The sequence below is a fragment of the Lithobates pipiens genome, unplaced genomic scaffold (assembly GCF_037356315.1).
Source record: "Lithobates pipiens isolate NorthernLeopardFrog02 unplaced genomic scaffold, aLitPip1_a1.2 Scaffold_23, whole genome shotgun sequence".
NCBI lineage: Eukaryota > Metazoa > Chordata > Amphibia > Anura > Ranidae > Lithobates > Lithobates pipiens.
In genome coordinates, this window is record NW_027507785.1 from 328,429,763 (window position 1) to 328,448,288 (window position 18,526).

An 18,526-nucleotide genomic window follows, 5' to 3' on the forward strand; every position below is an offset into this window, starting at 1 on the left:
GTATATATATATATATATATATATATATATATATATATATATATATATATATATATATATATATATGTGTGTATATATATATATATATATTTTTTTAATGTTTGGTCTTTTTTCATTTATATATATATATATATATATATATATATATTAAAAAAAAAAGAAAAAAAAAACATTGGTGATCAAATACCACCAGAAGCCCAACGGTGACAGAATAGATATGTGAAATGAATGAAATTCAATACATGGAAAAGCAGATGAGAGATACAGGAAAGTTAATAAAGAAATGTATTGGATAAAAATGAGATCCTTTTGTTGATATGTAAAAGAAGAAAGAAATGTATGTTTTAATGAATGATGAGAATTGGATAATTGTAAACTTGTTTTTTTTTTTTTTTTTTTTATAAAATTAAATAAAAAGAGATTTGATACAAATACCACCAAAAGAACACTATATTTATGTAAAGTGGATGAATAAAAATGTTGTTTGTACGGTGTTGTATGACTGCAATTACCAGTTAAGCGCAGTGCAAACCATGGCCTGGTCATGAAAGGGGTACAATCTCCCACAGCTCAAGTGGTTAAGAAATGATACTTACCTGTTGGTACCTTTCCTCCTTGTTGATTAGACTTACGGAATACGATCCAGCCCCCCCCCCCCTAAACAATGCTTTTCTGGCATCGCTTGTATTTTACACCATTCTTTTAGACAGAATTAGGCTAGCAGTATTCCAGTTTACCTCTCTCTCGCTCTCTCTGCGGCTCTACACACCCTCTCCCTGTGAGTGTTATTTGGAGCAAAAAGTTGCTTATATTTGATGCATAAATGATTACAGGATATGTCAAACACGCGTTAAAGGCTGTCAGTCATCATACGGTTTAAACACACCGTACAATTTGGTTCACAGCCAGCAGCTCTGAGTACAGAGTGAATGCTTTTATAACACAACTCTGGGGTTCTACCCAACGCATTTCTGCAATGTTCTCATCTTCGGCATCATTGTAGCCCTCCTACCTCTCATGTATTACAGAAACACACTGATTTATGGAGAGAAATTGGATGTGCAGGTTCATAGCTCAGTCTGTGAAGAGCTTTTTGAATTGGTATTTGTGTTTTACTCTCTATTCTTTTTTTAAATAATACAGTCACTAAGAAGAGCGCTGCCTAGGGTACGTGATGCCCCAACAGACATATTTGGGGTTGATTTACTAAAACTGGAGTGTGCAAAATCTGTTGCAGCTCTGCAAAGTAACCAACCGGCTTCCAGGTTTTATTGTCAAAGCTTAAAGTGGATGTAAACCCACTCTCATTCTTAACTACTGCAATATAATATATATATATATATATATATATAAAACCTGCATGTATACTTCTCTGTCAAATGTCTCCCCTCTGTCTGCTATGAGACACGAAAAACTGCAGATTTTGTGGGTGGGTCTGTTTTCCAGGGCTCAGTGGGTGGAGTCTTGATGTCAGTAGACTCCTCGCCCACCTCTACAATCCTCTTATCAACATGCATTTTCTCCTGTGTATTTCTTACACTGAACTTCTGCTATGATCTCCAACATCCAGTGAAAAGACAGGAAAGTCCCCACATGAGTTCAGCATGCCAAATCATGCTGAGGTGGGGAACATCCAATCCTGGCAGAGCAGCAGAAGAAAGGCGTGGGAGGAAATTAAAAAAAAATAATGCATGTCTCTTAGGCTAGTGCACAAGATATGTAAATCACCTGTCAATCACAGCAAGGGTGGGGGTTTGGCAAAGTTTTTCTCTGTTTGTCAAAATTCATCTCACTGAACGATAAAAGAGGATTGCTCAGAGCCGGATTAACTCTTTGTGGCAAGACTGGGCTCAACTGATAGGAAATCTTATACTTTACATTATGACATAAAAAAAAAAAATCAGGTTTACATCCTTTTTAATTGAACAAGCTGAAGTTAGAAGCTGATTGGCTACTGTGTACAGCTGCACCAGATTCTGAATGCTCCAGTTTGAGTAAATTTCACCCTATGGTGCATTTAAATAACTACCAAGCAAAGGTAAGCTGCAAAAAAAGTTCCCACAACGTGTCAGCCAGCAGTGGAAGCTGAAAGCGTATCTTGAAAAAAAAAATGAAGCTGCTTTTTTTTTTTTTTTTTTTTTTGGGGGGGGGGGGGGGGGGGTTAGAAGTGTTTTAAAGTGGAACTCTGGGCACTTTAATCGATTTTGGGCTCATTCATGGTTTGTGAGGGTCAGGTGCTGATGTTGAATGAGAAGACCTGGCTTGCGGTCGGCATTCAAATTTATCCCAGACGTGTTCAGTATGCCTGAGGTCGGGGGTCTGTGCAGGACACTACAGTTCCTCTACACAACTGGTTCTCAACTCCTGTCCTCAGAGCCCACTAACAGGGCAGATTTTAAGTAGGGTTGCACCGATACCGATAATATTATCGGTATCGGTGCCGATACCGAGTATTTGCAGGAGTACTCGTGCAAATTCTCCCGATGCCTAGTCCGATACCTGGGCACTCAGGGATGATCGGTGCGGCGGAGGGGGAAGTTTTAATCACCAATCTCCTTGTGTGACTTTCAGTAAAGCAGCCGGCAGCAGCTTCACCTCCTCTTACCTCTGCAGCTTTCAGCTGCTTTATTGAAAGCCACACAGGGAGATCGGTGATTATAACTTCCCCCACCGCCGCACCGATCATATCCGAGTGTCCCCTGTATCCTCCTCCGGCTCCCCTATGTGTCCTCTCCTGTCCTCCTCTGTGGGCTCCTCCGGTCCCCCCCGTCCTCCTCTGGTCCTGTCCCCCCCTCCTTCGGTATCTTGCCCGTCATCGTCCTCTGGTACCCACCCCCCCGACGATTGACAGCTGGCAGTGAGCAGATTCTATAGACCAGTGATGGCGAACCTTGGCACCCCAGATGTTTTGGAACTACATTTCCCATGATGCTCTGGCAGTCAGCAGTGTAGTTGAGCATCATGGGAAATGTAGTTCCAAAACATCTGGGGTGCCGAGGTTCACCATCACTGCTATAGACAATGTCTATAGGCTGTCTACTGGCTAAGGATCCGCCCATTCCCTGCTGTCAGTCACATGGGGAGTGGACCTGATGGGGAACTAGTGTCTGTGAATCTCCATTAAGCTCCGCCCCCACATATACAAAACTCCCCGCCGCTGTGCTGTTTAAGTGCAGTGGTGGAGAGGAAGTGCAGTTGCAATGAGGCCAGTGTCCGCATAGACAATCCATTCTCGGTGCGCCGCCACACACGGTGCTGTCTACAACAGGTCCCGGAATCTGTCACCCGCACCTACATTTGTCACATGGAGGAAGGTCAAAATTCTAAAGGGTGTCTTAGATACTCTTTATGGACTCCCCAGCATTTCTTTGTGGAGCTGCCTTTGTACACAGGGGACAGTTATGCTGGAACAGAAATGGGTCTTCACCAGACTGTTGCCACAAAACTGGAAGTGCACTATAGTCTGCTGTTGCTATAATGTATATGTAAAAGCTCCTGTATGACAGTCTAAACAGGTCACAAATTCAGATACTATGCAATGCACAAACCTCACAACTTAAACAAAAACTCTCTTTATCTCACATACTTCCCTCCCAGACACTGCAGCTCGTGGTGGGAGGGTTTCAGTCACAGAGGCAGTGCTGCCAATCCAGAAAGCAGTGGGCAGGACTAGGTGTGGCCAGGTGCTGATTGACAAGTTTTAAGCTTATTAATCAGCAGTGACGATGTTGATAGCCACACCCTCTGCAAAATCTTCTTGTCCCACTGTAATACAAACAGGCACAGCCGCCATGAGAGTGACATCTCTGAATTCAGGAGCAGTGCAGCATAGTTGCCATCCTATCACAGGAAGCTGCATTCAATGGACTTCACTGGCAGGATCAACAGGTATTTGTGAGACTTTGCAGGAGGACCAAGAGCAATCTGCAAGTGCAGTTGCAATTATAATTAGGTGCTGCAGCTCATTTAATGAGGAGCCATGGTTTATCTTTAACCCTTCACTGGAAATACTTGAAATCAATTGCTTAGAGGGCTATTCACATACATTTGGACATATAGGGCATGCTAGCTTTCATGGGAGCCTAATGCCGCGTACACACGACCGGACTTTTCAACGGACTAGGTCCAACGGTCTTCCCAATGGGCTTTCAGCAGAGTTCCGACGCACTTTCTAAATGAACGGACTTGGCCACACACAATCAAACCAAAGTCCGACGTGATGACGTACGACCGGACTAGAATAGCAAAGTTCATAGCCAATAGCTGCCCTAGCGTCGGTTTACATCCGTCGGACTAGCATACAGACAAACTGATTTTTTGACCGGATTCGAGTCCATCAGAAAGATTTGAAACATGTTTTATTTCTCGGTCCGTCTGACTTTTGGGGAAAAAAAGTCCGCTGGAGCCCACACACAATCGAATTGTCCGGCGGATTCCGGTCGGATTTCGGAAAGTCCGATCGCGTGTACGCGGCATTAAAGCTTGACATTTCTGCTTTGACAAAGAATACAGACAAATGACAGGACAACCACCCACCTATGATAAGTACTGTTAAAATAGCTTAAAGTGGTTGTAAACCTCAGACATGAAATATGAACAAAGTACATCCCTCTATAGTGTGTACTTGTCTCAATCCAGAGTGCAGTTCTGTTTCCAGAGCACCAAGTGTCATGTCTGTCTGCTGCCTCCTTCCTCTGCTATCTGCATTAGTCACTTCACTTTTCCTGACACCAAGAGAACAATGGTGACAGGGAAGGGAGCTCCAGCAGATTGACAACCCCTGCTGTGTGAAGGGGGGGGGGGGGGGGGGGGTGTAGTATGTGTCCCTAACCTTCAATCAGCTCTCTCCACATTGTAACTTCAGTTCTCCGCCCCCTTTTTTCGGAACGCTCAGACAAGCTTTATAATTCAACAGAGTTAGAGAAGAAAAGACTGCAAATAAACGGGTACAACTTATGTAGGAGGCTTTGTTTCCTCTCTGTCCAGTCAGTTTACTGGGTATATGTGAGGGTTTGCAAACATTTTCACCTGTTGGCACGGGGGCTTGGCGCCGAGCAGCCGTATATTTTTGTACAATACTGCCAATAAAGCTGTGCCAAGATTGCACGCTATGCACGCTCCCAGCAGTGATCGGTGGCTGACAAAAACCTCCTGGTCGCTACTTGCGATTAAGAGTTTTCTGATTATGTGACCACTGAGACAGCCAATCAAAGTGGGTGCATGCCCATGAGCCCCCACCCTGCCTCCCGGCATTCTAAAGCCCTTAAAGAGGAAGTAAACCCTGATGGGTTTACTTCCTCTTTTTTTCCCTGCAAAGGTAAAGCATAATGGACTACTATGCATCGCATAGTAGCTCATTATGTGTCACTTACCTGACACAGGAGCCAGCGAAGTCACCGCTGTCCCCTGTAGTCCGCCGCATCCATCTTGCTGGTGGCGTCTCGCAGCTCCGACGAATGACAGCAGCGAAGCCACGATGACGTCACTCCCGCGCATGCGCACGGGAGTCGCGTCTCGCAGCTCCGCCGCTGCCATTCGGCGAAGCCGCGATGACGTCACTCCCGCGCATGCGCACGGGAGTCGACAAATTAGGCAAATCCATTCTTGGACTTGCCGCATTTAGTGCGCCTGCGCGCCGCTGTCTCCGGCGCATGCGCCGTAGACAGCGGTGCCCATTTTCGGGCAAATATCTCCTAAACCATATAGGTTTAGGAGATATTGCTTGGACCTACAGGTAAGCCTTAATCTAGGCTTACCTGTAGGTCAAAGTGGTTTGAAAGGGTTTACTTCCTCTTTAAAGGGCCGACGGGAGACAGCGCCAAGGGGTTGGGAGTGGAGATGAGGTTTCTTACAACCATTTCTTCCTGATTGGTCCTTTTCTGAGATCCAGCACTAACAGGCATGACAAGACTGCAAAGAACAGCCATGACCCTGTTCTCTCGGGTCGTTTACCCAAAACGTATTTGATTAGGGCGGCATCACTTGGCTGTAAAACCACAAGCTTCACCCAACAAGTCACACCTCCCTGCTGTACTGGTATTAAAAGTTCAGTCATTATAGTCAAATTCTACTAAATCCAGACGAAAAAAACAAACAAATCTATTTCCCCTTTTCCTATAGTATACAGTGAAGGTGGAGCTGCTGTTGCTCGCGACAACTGGATTGTTCCTTGAATTTGGTGTTAAAAATAATCAATAACAAATAACGTGAGGGTGCAGCCTGTCTGCTATTCAGTGAAGACACTTTAATGGAATATTCTTGTAGCTCTCACTGATTCGGGGTAATAGATCCACACACTTGTATATCCAATATTGACCCAACGCATTAAGCCATCAAATTTTAATGACGGCTTTTCCTTGAAGTTTTGCAGCCGGGGTGCCTGCCTCTCACTGCTGCATGCAGTTAATAGAGCCGCCTGTGAGTGTCATGGACCGTGCTGACTCTGCAGCTTGGGTGTCCACTGTAGTGCTGGTCTGAGTGGTGACCGCTTCCGCAAAGAATTGCAATTGCTCTCACAGTGCTGTTTTAAAGGGATCTCTAATATATTTTTATGTTTTTTTTTGTTTTTTTTTTGTTTTTGTTTTTTTTTTGGGGGGGAGGGTATTTAGATTCTCCCTGCACCCCACATCCCCGAATATAGAAAAAAAATCTGCAGTTCCATTTCAAAATCTAATGCTGGCCGTACACTATATGAAAAATCGACCGGACCCAGTCTCGAAAAACGAACGTTCGGCCGTGAGCGCAAACGATGGTGCCATCATGTAATGACCGATTAATCGTTCAGTGGACATAAATAAATACATTTTATGTTTGTTTTTTGTTTTTTTACATATACCTAGTGCAGACAGGTCGGACGGGAAACACATTAACCTTTCAATTGATTGTTCGTTCGGCAGAAAATTTCCCAACTTGACTCAAAAACGTCCAAACGATTATCGATTTTGTTCCCACTAACTGGCCGAAAAAACCAACAAATGGTCTAATGACCGATTTTCGGCCGATTTTTCGTATAGTGTATGGCCAACATAACTCTAGTCATTGCCATTTTATTATTATTATTTTTTTGCTAGTATGGGAAGAGTTTACATTTCTGTTCGGTTTTTAATTCTTATTGTGGGGGTCCAAGCACATTGTTATGCCCTATACCAGTGATGGTGAACCTTGGCACCCCAGATGTTTTGGAACTACATTTCCTATGACGCTCAACTACACTGTAGAGTGCCAGAGCATCATGGGAAATGTAGTTCCAAAACATCTGGGGTGCCACGGTTCGCCATCACTGCCCTATACACACGCCTATACACCCATACACACACACAGACGTTTGTGCCAAACTTGTCTTGCATACTCACGATCGGACAAAGTTATCGGAAAATCCGATTGTTCTTAACGAGGTGACGTACAACGCGTACGTTGGGACTATAAACGGGCCAGTAGCCAATAGCTGTAGTCTCTTAATTTATTCTGAGCATGCGTGGCACTTTGTCCGTCAGAATTGTCTACACAAGATCGCAATTTAAACGATCGGATTTTGTTGTCGGAAAATTTTAGATTCTGTTCTCAAACTTTGTCTCTTAAACCTGTACGGTTTAGGAGATATTCCCCCTGCAATCAGCCGCTGACTGCAGCGGCGCATGCGCACAGGGAATTCTCGAGTGACAGCCCGGCAGACGACGGACTTTGCCGGAAAGAAGTCTGACAACATCGCGGCTCCAGCCACTCATAGCGCCGGAGACGCAATACCCAGAAGACACGCCGAGGCAACATGTCAGCTACCTTTGCATGAACCAGGTGAGATACCGACACACCTCATTCTAAGGTAAGTATTTCATAATGAGCTAGTATGCTCGCTGCTATTCCAACCCTTCACATATTTCACATAAACTTCTCTCCTGGCATTAAACTTTGCCGGGTATTGTGCTCAGCTTACCACCCCAAACTGATGTTCCTCCCTCAGCTCACCTCTCTCCCTGCATGTCCTGTGAGCAGAATAGCTGTGCTCCTCCTCTGGGTTCTCTCATCATATGGCACTGAAGATAGAGGAGGGGGGGGGGGGGGATTCAACGGGACACACAGAGCAAGTATGCAGGAGACTGGGGGGGGGGGGGGGGGGAATGAGGAGACAGGAAATCACGAGAGGTCTGACTAAATACAATCTCTAAGCAGCAGGGATCTCATCTACCCATCAGCTATCTGTGATTGACAGGTAGATCAAAGAGGGAGCTGTCATGGGGCCCCCTACTGGCAATGCCTGAATGGTCAGCCCACCCCTGGTGTGCGACACTTACTATTGCGAGCTGTGTTGGCGGCTGCTGGTATAGCACCTGCCACACATGTCGCATATTTCAAAGTCTTGCAGGACGCGGCTGCTAACGGGAACTGAGTTCCTGTTGTGGAAAAAGTACAGGAACTCCGTTCCCATGCGTTCCCCGAGGACTTGAGCCCTGGGTACAATTACCACTTCTAGATGCTCCCTATTAAATAGCAAATTCTCACTTTCTGACTTTCTGTCCACTTTAGCGAAATTGTGTGACAGTGATGGGGGTTAAAACTTTGCTTCCCAGGTGTTGATGAGACACCTTGCATTTCTCTGCTTTCTAAAGCTCAGGAGTATTATCATCTCATCATTGCAACCACTCATAATTTAAATCCTTTTCATAGAATCAATTTACAGGTGTTGCTGTTACTCTTCAGTCCCAAATTTGAATTGCTGGTGACCTAATAACAGCCAGGAGGAAATCGGCAAGGAAAGGTGACAATGCTTCCAGGCAGTTTTCATTATTTTTCATCAGAGCTGAAGAGGGTTTTGTTTTGCTGACGTCTTTTGTTATATTTCTGGGATCCGCTTGCAGGGAAATCGTATATGTGGCGCACTTGTGGCCTTTGAACATAGCTTCCTAGCTGTGATTTACTTTGTGCCGTATAGAATGTTGCTGGCTACAGTTGATACGCTACGATATGATACGATATATCCCAAAATTTTAGACCATCACTAGACCATCGCACCTATATAAGCTTGTTGGGTGTTGCGTTCTAATGCCCCATGGACATTAATGTGAATTTGCCTCCTCTTCCTCCTTTGTGGCCATAATGGAATGCACTATTCTGGGTAAGATTTTCACAAGATTGGTGACTAACCTTCAGGTATCAGTTTGGTGAAGACCCTTTTTTTTTTTCCCGGCACGACTGTACCCCTGTGTACAAAGCGAGCTCCATAAAGACATAGTCTGACCAGTTTGATGTGGAACAATTGAAGTGTCCTGTACAGATCCCTGACCTCAACCCTACTGAACACCTTCGGGGTGAATTGGAATGCTGATTGTGAGCAAGGTCTTCCAACCTGACCTCACAGATGGACACAAAATCCCACAGAGACCCTACGAAATCTTGTGGAAAGCCTTCCCAGAAGAATGCATATCCTGTGAGATTGAATAGCCCTTAAAATGCCCCCCCCCCCCACATCTACATCATGAACAGTTGGCCAGGCCATACTAAGAGACAGTATGGCAACTAGTGTGCTACACTGGGGTGCATAGCAATTATATGTGACTATCACTATTGCCTCTCCCTTCCTATCCACTCTTGCCCTTTCCCCCGTATTTTACCTCCCCTCCCCATTCATTCTCCCATTCTTTCTTTTTTTTTTTAGCTTTCCATATTGCCCCTTGACAATGGCATACTGAGAAGGTTATCCCAGTAGTTGTATGAGACCCACCTCGAAGGGTAAGGTGCCTGCTGGAACTCCTTCATATGCAATGGGTCTCCCTTATCACTTGACCTTGATGAGGCCCTTACAACAGTGGGGCGCTGAAGCTACTATATGCGTTTATGCCAATATTCTATAGAGGCCGGCAGTACTGATGATGCGACACAGACTCCTCTTAGGACAGTATTTTATTGTGTCTTTTTTTTATTTATTTTTTATTGTGTGTGTTTTGCTTTTCACTGTTTTATAACATTTTGGCAAATCATTCCTTGGCATGACAAGTATACAATTATTGGTCCGATGTCATTGGATATGTACATCCTATTTTTTTTTTTTTTCCGCATGTGCATGTACCCAATGCTGAGTATTCTGACACACTTTTCAATAAAGCTTTTACTGGAAAAAAAATAAATAAAAATGTGCAACCAGCATACACCAGCATTGGATGTCATTTGGGAGGAGTTTAGAATCTCCCCTCCATAGTTTTTTGTATTTGCTGTGTATTTAGCAGAACCATTTCTGTCCAGTAGCATAACAATAGATATAGCAGTGACCCAAAAATACCTGGTGTGCCAGCTGCTCAGGCTTAGGAAGGGGTGCCAGTCCTCGATCCACCGCTGTGAGTGCTGGCCGGGGAAGGAGGTCATCCCTGCTCCAAACATCAATGTGTAGACAGCCACACATTGAAGCAAGCTCACTTGTGATAGTGTATGGCAGCCTCAGTCTGGGCTCCAGCCAGACCACGCTGCCAACGCGTTTCGCTCCACCCCTCAGAGCTTAGTCACAACTAAGGATGAGCTCAGGCGTGTTCACATACTCCACGTGCAGAGCCCGCCAGGAAGTCAGCGCAGAGCTGCGCTAATCACAGGCCGTGAGACATTGCCCCCGATGTGCGGCTGCAGAGATTGGGCAATGTCTCACTGCCTGTGATTAGCGCGGCGCTGCACCGACTTCCTGGCGGGCTCTGCACGTGGAGTATGCGAACACGCCTGAGCTCATCCTTAGTCACGACCATGATTAACCATAATTAAGCTCACAGGGGCAGAGTGAGTGGGGGCGTGGCCTGGCTGCAGCCCAAGCTAAGCCTGCCATACACTATCACAAGCGGGCTTGCTTCGATCTTCACACAAATAGCCATAGCAGCCCATACAGCAGTTGTGGGGTCTGGGGTAGGAAGGGGGGCCCATTTGAAGTCTCTGGCTGGGGATGAAGTAAATAGGCCCCATAGACTTCTATTGGGATCTACTGTGCAGCTGCAACCAGGAGGCAGATGACTGGATATAAACGAGTCTCATGGGCTTTGGCCATTGGATGAGGGTAAGATTACACATCTGGAGGAAGGGGGGGGGGGCAATTTTTTAAGTTAGCCTAAGGGTTCAACCAGGATAAGTGCACTTTCTCTGAAAGTCCACTTACCCTTTACCCTGTATTATTCATATGACAGCTGATATCATCATAGTTATTTTTATTATTTCTACAACTATAACATCTAGCTCCCTAGTACTGTACTGACTATGTTGGGCGCTCTCCTGCTGCCTGTCCTTGATTTAGACATTCTTCGTGTGTAAACATAGAGGGATGGGGGGGGGGGGGGGGTGAAACCTGCCAAAGGGGTGACACCTGTGTGCAGCGGCACCGCTAACACCACATGCCACACAGTTCCCCCCCACACTGATCTCTTGTGTCTCGCACAGTGGAGCGGACTGAAGCCGCCTCCCCCTCCTCTCTGTTTACATCTACACAGGAGGAGGAGGGAGTCAGAAGGATGGACACTGCTGTGCCTATCCCGCACTGTTCTGAGGTCTGTAAAGTTTAATGTAAATGCAAATCTGCTGGGGGGGTGGATGGGTCTGCACTGATGGAGGGGGGGGGGGGGGTCTGCACTGAAGGGGCTCTATACTGATGGAGGGGGTCTGCACTGAAGGGGGTCTATACTGATGGAGGGGGTCTGCACTGAAGGTGGTCTATACTGATGGAGGGGGTCTGCACTGAAGGGGGTCTATACTGATGGAGGGGGTCTGCACTGATGGAGGGGGGGGGTCTGCACTGAAGGGGATCTGCACTGAGGGGAGGGGGTCTATACTGATGAAGGGGGGGTCTGCACTGAGGGATGGTTTATACTGATGATGAGGGGGTCTGCAGTAAGGTGGGTGTATACTGATGGAGGGTGGTCTGCACTGAGGGATGGTTTATACTGATGGATGAGGGGGTCTGCACTGATGGAGGGGGGTCTATACAGATGGGGGGTCTGCACTGTGGGGTGGGGGGTATACTGATGGAGGGGGTCTGCACTGAGGGATGGTTTATACTGATGGAGGGGGGTCTATACAGATGGGGGGGGGGGGTCTGCACTGAGGGATGGTTTATACTGATGGATGAGAGGGTCTGCATTGATGGAGGGGGTCTATACAGATGGGGGGGGGGGTCTGCACTGTGGAGTGGGGGTATGCTGATGGAGGAGGGTCTGCACTGAGGGATGGTTCATACTGATGGATGGGGGTGTCTGCATCAGTGGAGGGGGGTCTGCACTGAGAGGGGGGGGTCTATACTGATAGAGGGGGGGTCTGCACAGAGGGATGGTGTATATTGATGGATGGGGGTGTCTGTACTGATGGAGTTTCATCTGCACTAAGGGGGTCTATACTGATAGATGGGGGAGGGTCTGCACTGAAGGGTGGGGAGTATACTGATGGAGGAGGGGTCTGTACTGAGGGAGGGGGATCTATACTGCGGGAGGGGGGTTTGCACTTACTGGGGGGATCTATACTTGGATAGGGGGTCTGTACTTAATGGAGGGGGGGGTCTGTAGTCATTGGAGGGGGGGTCTGTACTTACTGGGGGATCTATACTTAGAGAGTGGGTCAGGAGTTAATGGAGGGGGGGATCTGTAGTCAGTGGAGGAGGGTCTGTACTGAGGGGGGGCTATAGTTGGTGGAGGGGTCACACCAACCCTAGTGACGCCACTGTGTGTAAGATCAATGATACATATTGTCACAGTTGACAATGAAAGCTGCTTCCAAAGAGTGTTACCTGGGAGGGGGTTCAAAGTTTTTCTATGATGCCCCATAATCCATATTTGCACCCCTGTTTCTGTCTGTCATTATTTTATATCACGCCACTATATATATATATATATATATATATATATATATATATATATATATATATATATGTCATTTCAATACTCGCACACCTTAATGCTTCCAATGTGTTTCCAATGCCTGGATGTGTCGTGAAATTGCGTGATAATTATTCATGTAACTCCGCTGAAAACGACACGCCCGCCAGGACCTCGGCCCTTAAAACGCCTAACGTGCCCACGAGTGAATTTCACTGATTCAGTAAATTTCCCGAGCTGAAAGCTTCCAGCGTTTTATGGAAGCACATCATTCTGAATCGAATTTGTTTCACCTTCATTGTTATTAGACATATTTATATGCCCATTACAGGCGGTAACAATGTAGCACCGCTGAGCGAAGTGGATACTTTCTACTTTGTCTATAGCTGTATATTAGCGGGTGAAATTGCATTAAATGTTCTTTTCAGCATCCAGGCTGTCGATTAATCAGTTGTTACCTGAAAACTCACTTATATTGCTAAATGGATTCTTGGGTTGTATTGTGCGAGATTCTATACACGTGTTCCTCGCATTGGAAGGAGTAAAAATACATCGCTTAAGATGTTAATTATTTGTATTTTTTGCCTTATTTCAGACTTTGCATTCATGTGGAATGAATTTCTTCAGAGATGGTTGATGTTGTGTAACTGGAGAGAGTGCAGGGAAGGGAAAGTAAACTAATTAGAGGCATGGAGGACCTCAGTTATGATGAAAGATTAAAGCAGAACTCCAGCCAAAAAAACAGAAATAAGAAATAATATCACATTTAAAAGATTAAATTAGAAAAAAAATAATAATATAATTTCAATCTGCAGTACTTCTTTTTTGCCACTAGATGTCCTTAGTACATTGGCCAGCATCATTCAACACACTTCCTTGAGCCCAGGCCATGGTGCAGCAGTCTTCCAAATACAATTTAAAAAATTAAAATAAAAAATACACTTCACTGAATTAAACAACAAAAAAAAAAAAAACGAAACAATAAAGTTAGCCTATTTTTTATTTTTTTTGTATATTGTGAAAGATGATGTTACGGCACGTAAATAGATACCTAACATGTTATAGTTTAACCATCGTGGAAGGGCGTCAAACTACGGTACTTAAAAATCTCCATAGGCAACAATATGAAAAAAAAAAAATTAAACAAAATAAAATAATTGTTACCAGTTTAGAATGACAGAGGAGGTCTTTATTTATTGCTCTCAGCCTGACGATTGCAGCGATACCTCACATGTGTGCTTTGCACATTGTTTACATTTGCGGGTGCGACTTACGTATGTGCGTGGGGACAGGGGTGCATTCAATTTTTTATTTTATTTTATTTTTTTCTTATTTATTTTATATTTTTTACACTGTCCCTTTAAATAAAATAAAACATCAAATCACTTTTATTTCTGTCACAAGGAATGTAAACATCCCTTGTGACAGTAATAGGCAGTGACAGGTACTCTTTATGGATTGTCCATAAAGCACACTACTTTAGGCTATTTAGCATTTCTTAAACGTCAGCGTGTAGGAGCAGCAAAAAAAAATGTTTTTGTAGAGTTGGAGCTTTTTTTCCAGCAGAAATGCTCCTAAGCACTACTAATGTAGTTTTTTGGGGTCCCCCCCCCCTTTTACCACAAAAATGCTAATAAACAGTTAATGCTCCTAAATCACTGCTAAAACGCTACTACAAAAAGCTGATACTGGCATTTTTTCCAGTGTTTTTTTTTTTTTTTTAATTTATTTATTTATTTATTTATTTTTTTAGCTTAAACAAAAAACAGCAGTGTGCATGGAGCCTAAAACAGTATTAAACCCCAAAACAAAAATGTATTCAATTGCAGCTCAACAATTAGATATGGTGGGCACATTGGTTTTCCTTTTTTTAGGCTTGTGCTCTATTTTCACCTGGTGATCCTGCCAATAAATCTGCTTTTTCAAGTTACTTTAACAGGCCAAGCCTGTCCAGCAGAAATAGCAGTTAGGGGGGATTTACCACTGACGGTGCGTGCTTACAATAATCAGCTTTTATTTATGTGTGTGAAACCTTTTTTTTTTATTTTATTTTTTCATTGTTCAGGTCATTCGTTATGATTGAAATTCATAACTTCGTAAATTTGTTAATTCGAAAATTCAAAAAAATTGGTCAATTCGAACATTCATAAATATGAAAATTCGGGAAATTTGATCATTCGAAAATTCAGAAATTGGAAAATCCGAATATTCAATTATAGGTATTGGAATTTCCTTTCAAACTTGGCCTTTAGTCAACATAACGGAGATGAATTTATGCAAAGTTATCCAAAGTATCCGAAATAACGAATGGGGCATCTAAACAAATGAAACGGAATGAATTATTATTAATAAAAATAATAAGTTTTTATTGTTATTATTGTTTATTATTATTAATTTGTTACGTTCCATTCGTTTAGATGCGGCATTCATTATTTTGGATAATTCGTAACTTAAGATAAATTTGTATTTGTTAAATTTTCAAACATCCAAATTTGAAAGGAAATCCCAATACCTATAATTTAATAGTTATTATTAAAGAGGAAGTAAACCCTGATGAGTTTACTTCCTCTTTCATTCCCTGCAAAGGCAAAGCATAATGGACTATTATGCATCGCATAGTAGCCCATTATGTGTCACTTACCTGACACAGGAGCCAGCGAAGTCACCGCTGTCCCCTGTAGTCCGGCGCATCCATCTTGTTGGTGGCGTCTCGCATCTCCGCCGCTGTCATTCGGCGAAGCCGCGATGACGTCACTCCCGCGCATGCGCACGTGAGCCGACACGCGCGGCAGCTCTGTCGCTGAGAATGCCGCGCTCAGTGCGCCTGCGCGCCGCTGTCTACGGCGCATGCGCACCTGTCTACGGCGCATGCGCCGTAGACAGCGGTGCCCGTTTTCGGGCAAATATCTCCTAAACCATATAGGTTTAGGAGATATTGCTTGGACCTACAGGTAAGCCTTAATCTAGGCTTACCTGTAGGTCAAAGTGGTTTGTAAGGGTTTACAGCCACTTTAATTAGTAATTATTTCAGATCTTCGAGTTTTCGTTCTTTTTTTCAGATTTTAAGATTCTCTAATTTTTGGATTGCCGAATTTCTACATTTCCGAAATTTCTGAATTTTGAATTTCTGAATTTCAGCATTTTCAAATATTCAAATTTATGAATTTTCAAGCATTTGAATTTATGAATTTTCGAATATCGCTGAAAACCGAATTTGGAACAAAACAAATTGCACATGTCTATTATAAAGTATGAGCTGGAGTTCAGCTTTAATTTGTTAGTCAAGTCCATCTAAATCTGCTAGACTGATCACGCTGCTGTCCTTGGGTTTCTCAGTTTCTCCTCCATCCAGAGTGGAGATACTCTTAAACAAGAAGTGTGCTAGTTGGCAGGATCACCAGGTGAAGTAAGGAAAAAAGAGCCTAAAAAAAGAAAACAAATGCAGTCACCGCATCTAATCATTGGTAAACTGTAATATATTACATGTTTGTGTTTGTGTTTAACACTGCTTTAAGGTCATCACAAATAGGACAGAGCACTGTTGGCAATTAGAAAAAAAAAAAAGTCAACTTTCTCATACAGAAAGGTTTCTTCACAGTAAGAGCAGTGAAATAGCGAGCATGTAAAATAGACTCCTGCGGAAGCCAGTTCTAGCTAAATCTGCAGATTGCTTGTAAAAAAGGCTGGGTGTGTTTTTAAATACACAAAATGTTAATATTAATTAATATCTATTAATATTTATAAGAAATACTACTAAACACTGATTGTTGATTCGGGGAGAATCTGATTGCCTAGGGGTTGAAGAAGAAATAGTTTCACCAGGGGAGGAAATTGAACCCCACTTTAAAAGAGTGCTTTCCTCAATCAAATAAAGGCTCAGTTTCCACTAGTGCCACGTATCATGCGACTTGGGACTGCAAAGTCGCATGACAAGTCGTTTCCCATGATTTCCAATGAGTACCGTTCGTATCTGTGCGACTTCAAGTCACATCGGCTTCAAGGTAGTCCCTGCACTACTTTGGTCCCACTTTGATGCGACTTGAGACCTCAATAATACACAGGCATTGTTTCCCGTCGCATCAAAATTGTGGCAAAAAAAATCGCAGCAAAATTGTGCAACTTTCAGGTCGCAATAGTGGAACCCTAGCCTGAGTTATTTTTGGCTTTTTGGTTGAGCGTGATGGACATTTGTGTTTTTGTCTTTGTTTAACCACTTCAGCTCTCACACCTGTACACTGCCTGTGGACCTGAGCAATTTTTATGTTTTATTTATTTAATTATATATATATATATATATATATTTTTTTTATAATTTTTTGTCATGCAATTAATGAAAAAACTGTCACAAAACTAAACAAGCACTTATTTTTTTTTTTGTTTTCTTTGATTAACGTTGCAACACAAAAAAAAGGAGAGCCGGGGGGTGGGGCCATGTGATACAGCGAGCAGCTATATCACGGGAGCGCGCCCGCAGATGCTCCTCACCATGCGAGCTCCCTCGCATGAACGTGAGAAGCACCTGCAGGAGGAAGCAGAGACAGCCGCCGAGGGACCCCAGAAGAGCAGGTTTGGGGCCACTCTGTGCAAAACGAGCTGCACAGTGGAGGTAAGTATAACATGTTTGTTATTTAAAAAAAAAAAAAAAAAAATCACTTTACAATCCCTTTAATGGTTAGAAAAATAGCAATAAGCAATACTCAGGAAATGAGGCGTTAGTGTTGCTTTGTATCCATCTCGTGTCTGAACAATATTTATAAGCAATGTTACTTTGTATTTCTCTATCCCCCATCTGATCAATCTTTATTTTTTATTTTTTATTTTTTTAAACAGTGTTACTTTGTATCTCTCTATCTCCCATCTGATCAATGTTTATAAACAATGTTACTTTTTTTTCCTCAATCTTCCTGCTGATCACTGTTTATAAACAATGTTACTTTGTATCTCTTACAATGTTTATAAATTTAGGACTGACTATTTTGTGACAGCAGCTGTATTATTTCAGCAGCTCCTGGCTCTCTTTTTGACAGTTGGGAATTGCTGGGAAGAGTGAGGCGGGGAGAGGGGCAGATAGTCAGGGCAAACTATAGACTTCCGTTCTACTATTTTGGGCGTATGTAGGACATCCAATGTCCACAACTGGTTGATTACTATATAACATGGACAGAGACGTCCAAAACAGTATAAACAGTATTATACACAAAGCCTGACACACAGACATCACACATACAGTATATGTAAGAACAATATGTTTGATGCCTTGTCCCACTCTTTTTTTTTTTTTCCTGGTTCTTTTAAAGTAGGGTGACCAGACATCCCCTGTTTTTGGGGACAGTCCCCAGGTTGACAATACTGTCCCCAAACCAAGTCTGTCCCAATTTTGTCCCCATTTTGGATTTGGACAGGGGCTGGGGCAATTTCAAAGACAGTGCAGAATATAAAAAATCGAAATTACTCTCTGCCGCTCCTACTAGCTTTCGTACTACTAGAATTATGGTAGATATTCTGTGCCCCTTTCTGATGATCATGTGCTGGTCGGAGCGGAGAGAATATTTCTTCAGTTTCGGGTGCATGCCCGTTCCGCTCCTGCTGGCATGTTCTTCTGCCTTGGCTCAAGTCCCGGCCAGCCACCTGCCCATCTCCTCACCTTCCCTGGCGGAGTGATCTTCCTCCGCTCTCCACCCAGTAGTAGCCGGGGGCCTGGA

General features: G+C 43.7%; 1 protein-coding gene across 1 annotated transcript in view; it reads left to right on the forward strand.

Moving 5' to 3' along the window:
* The window catches only part of PTPRF (protein tyrosine phosphatase receptor type F), a 1,477,204-nt gene that overhangs the window by 765,007 nt on the left and 693,671 nt on the right, over positions 1 to 18,526 (forward strand). The window lies entirely within an intron of this gene.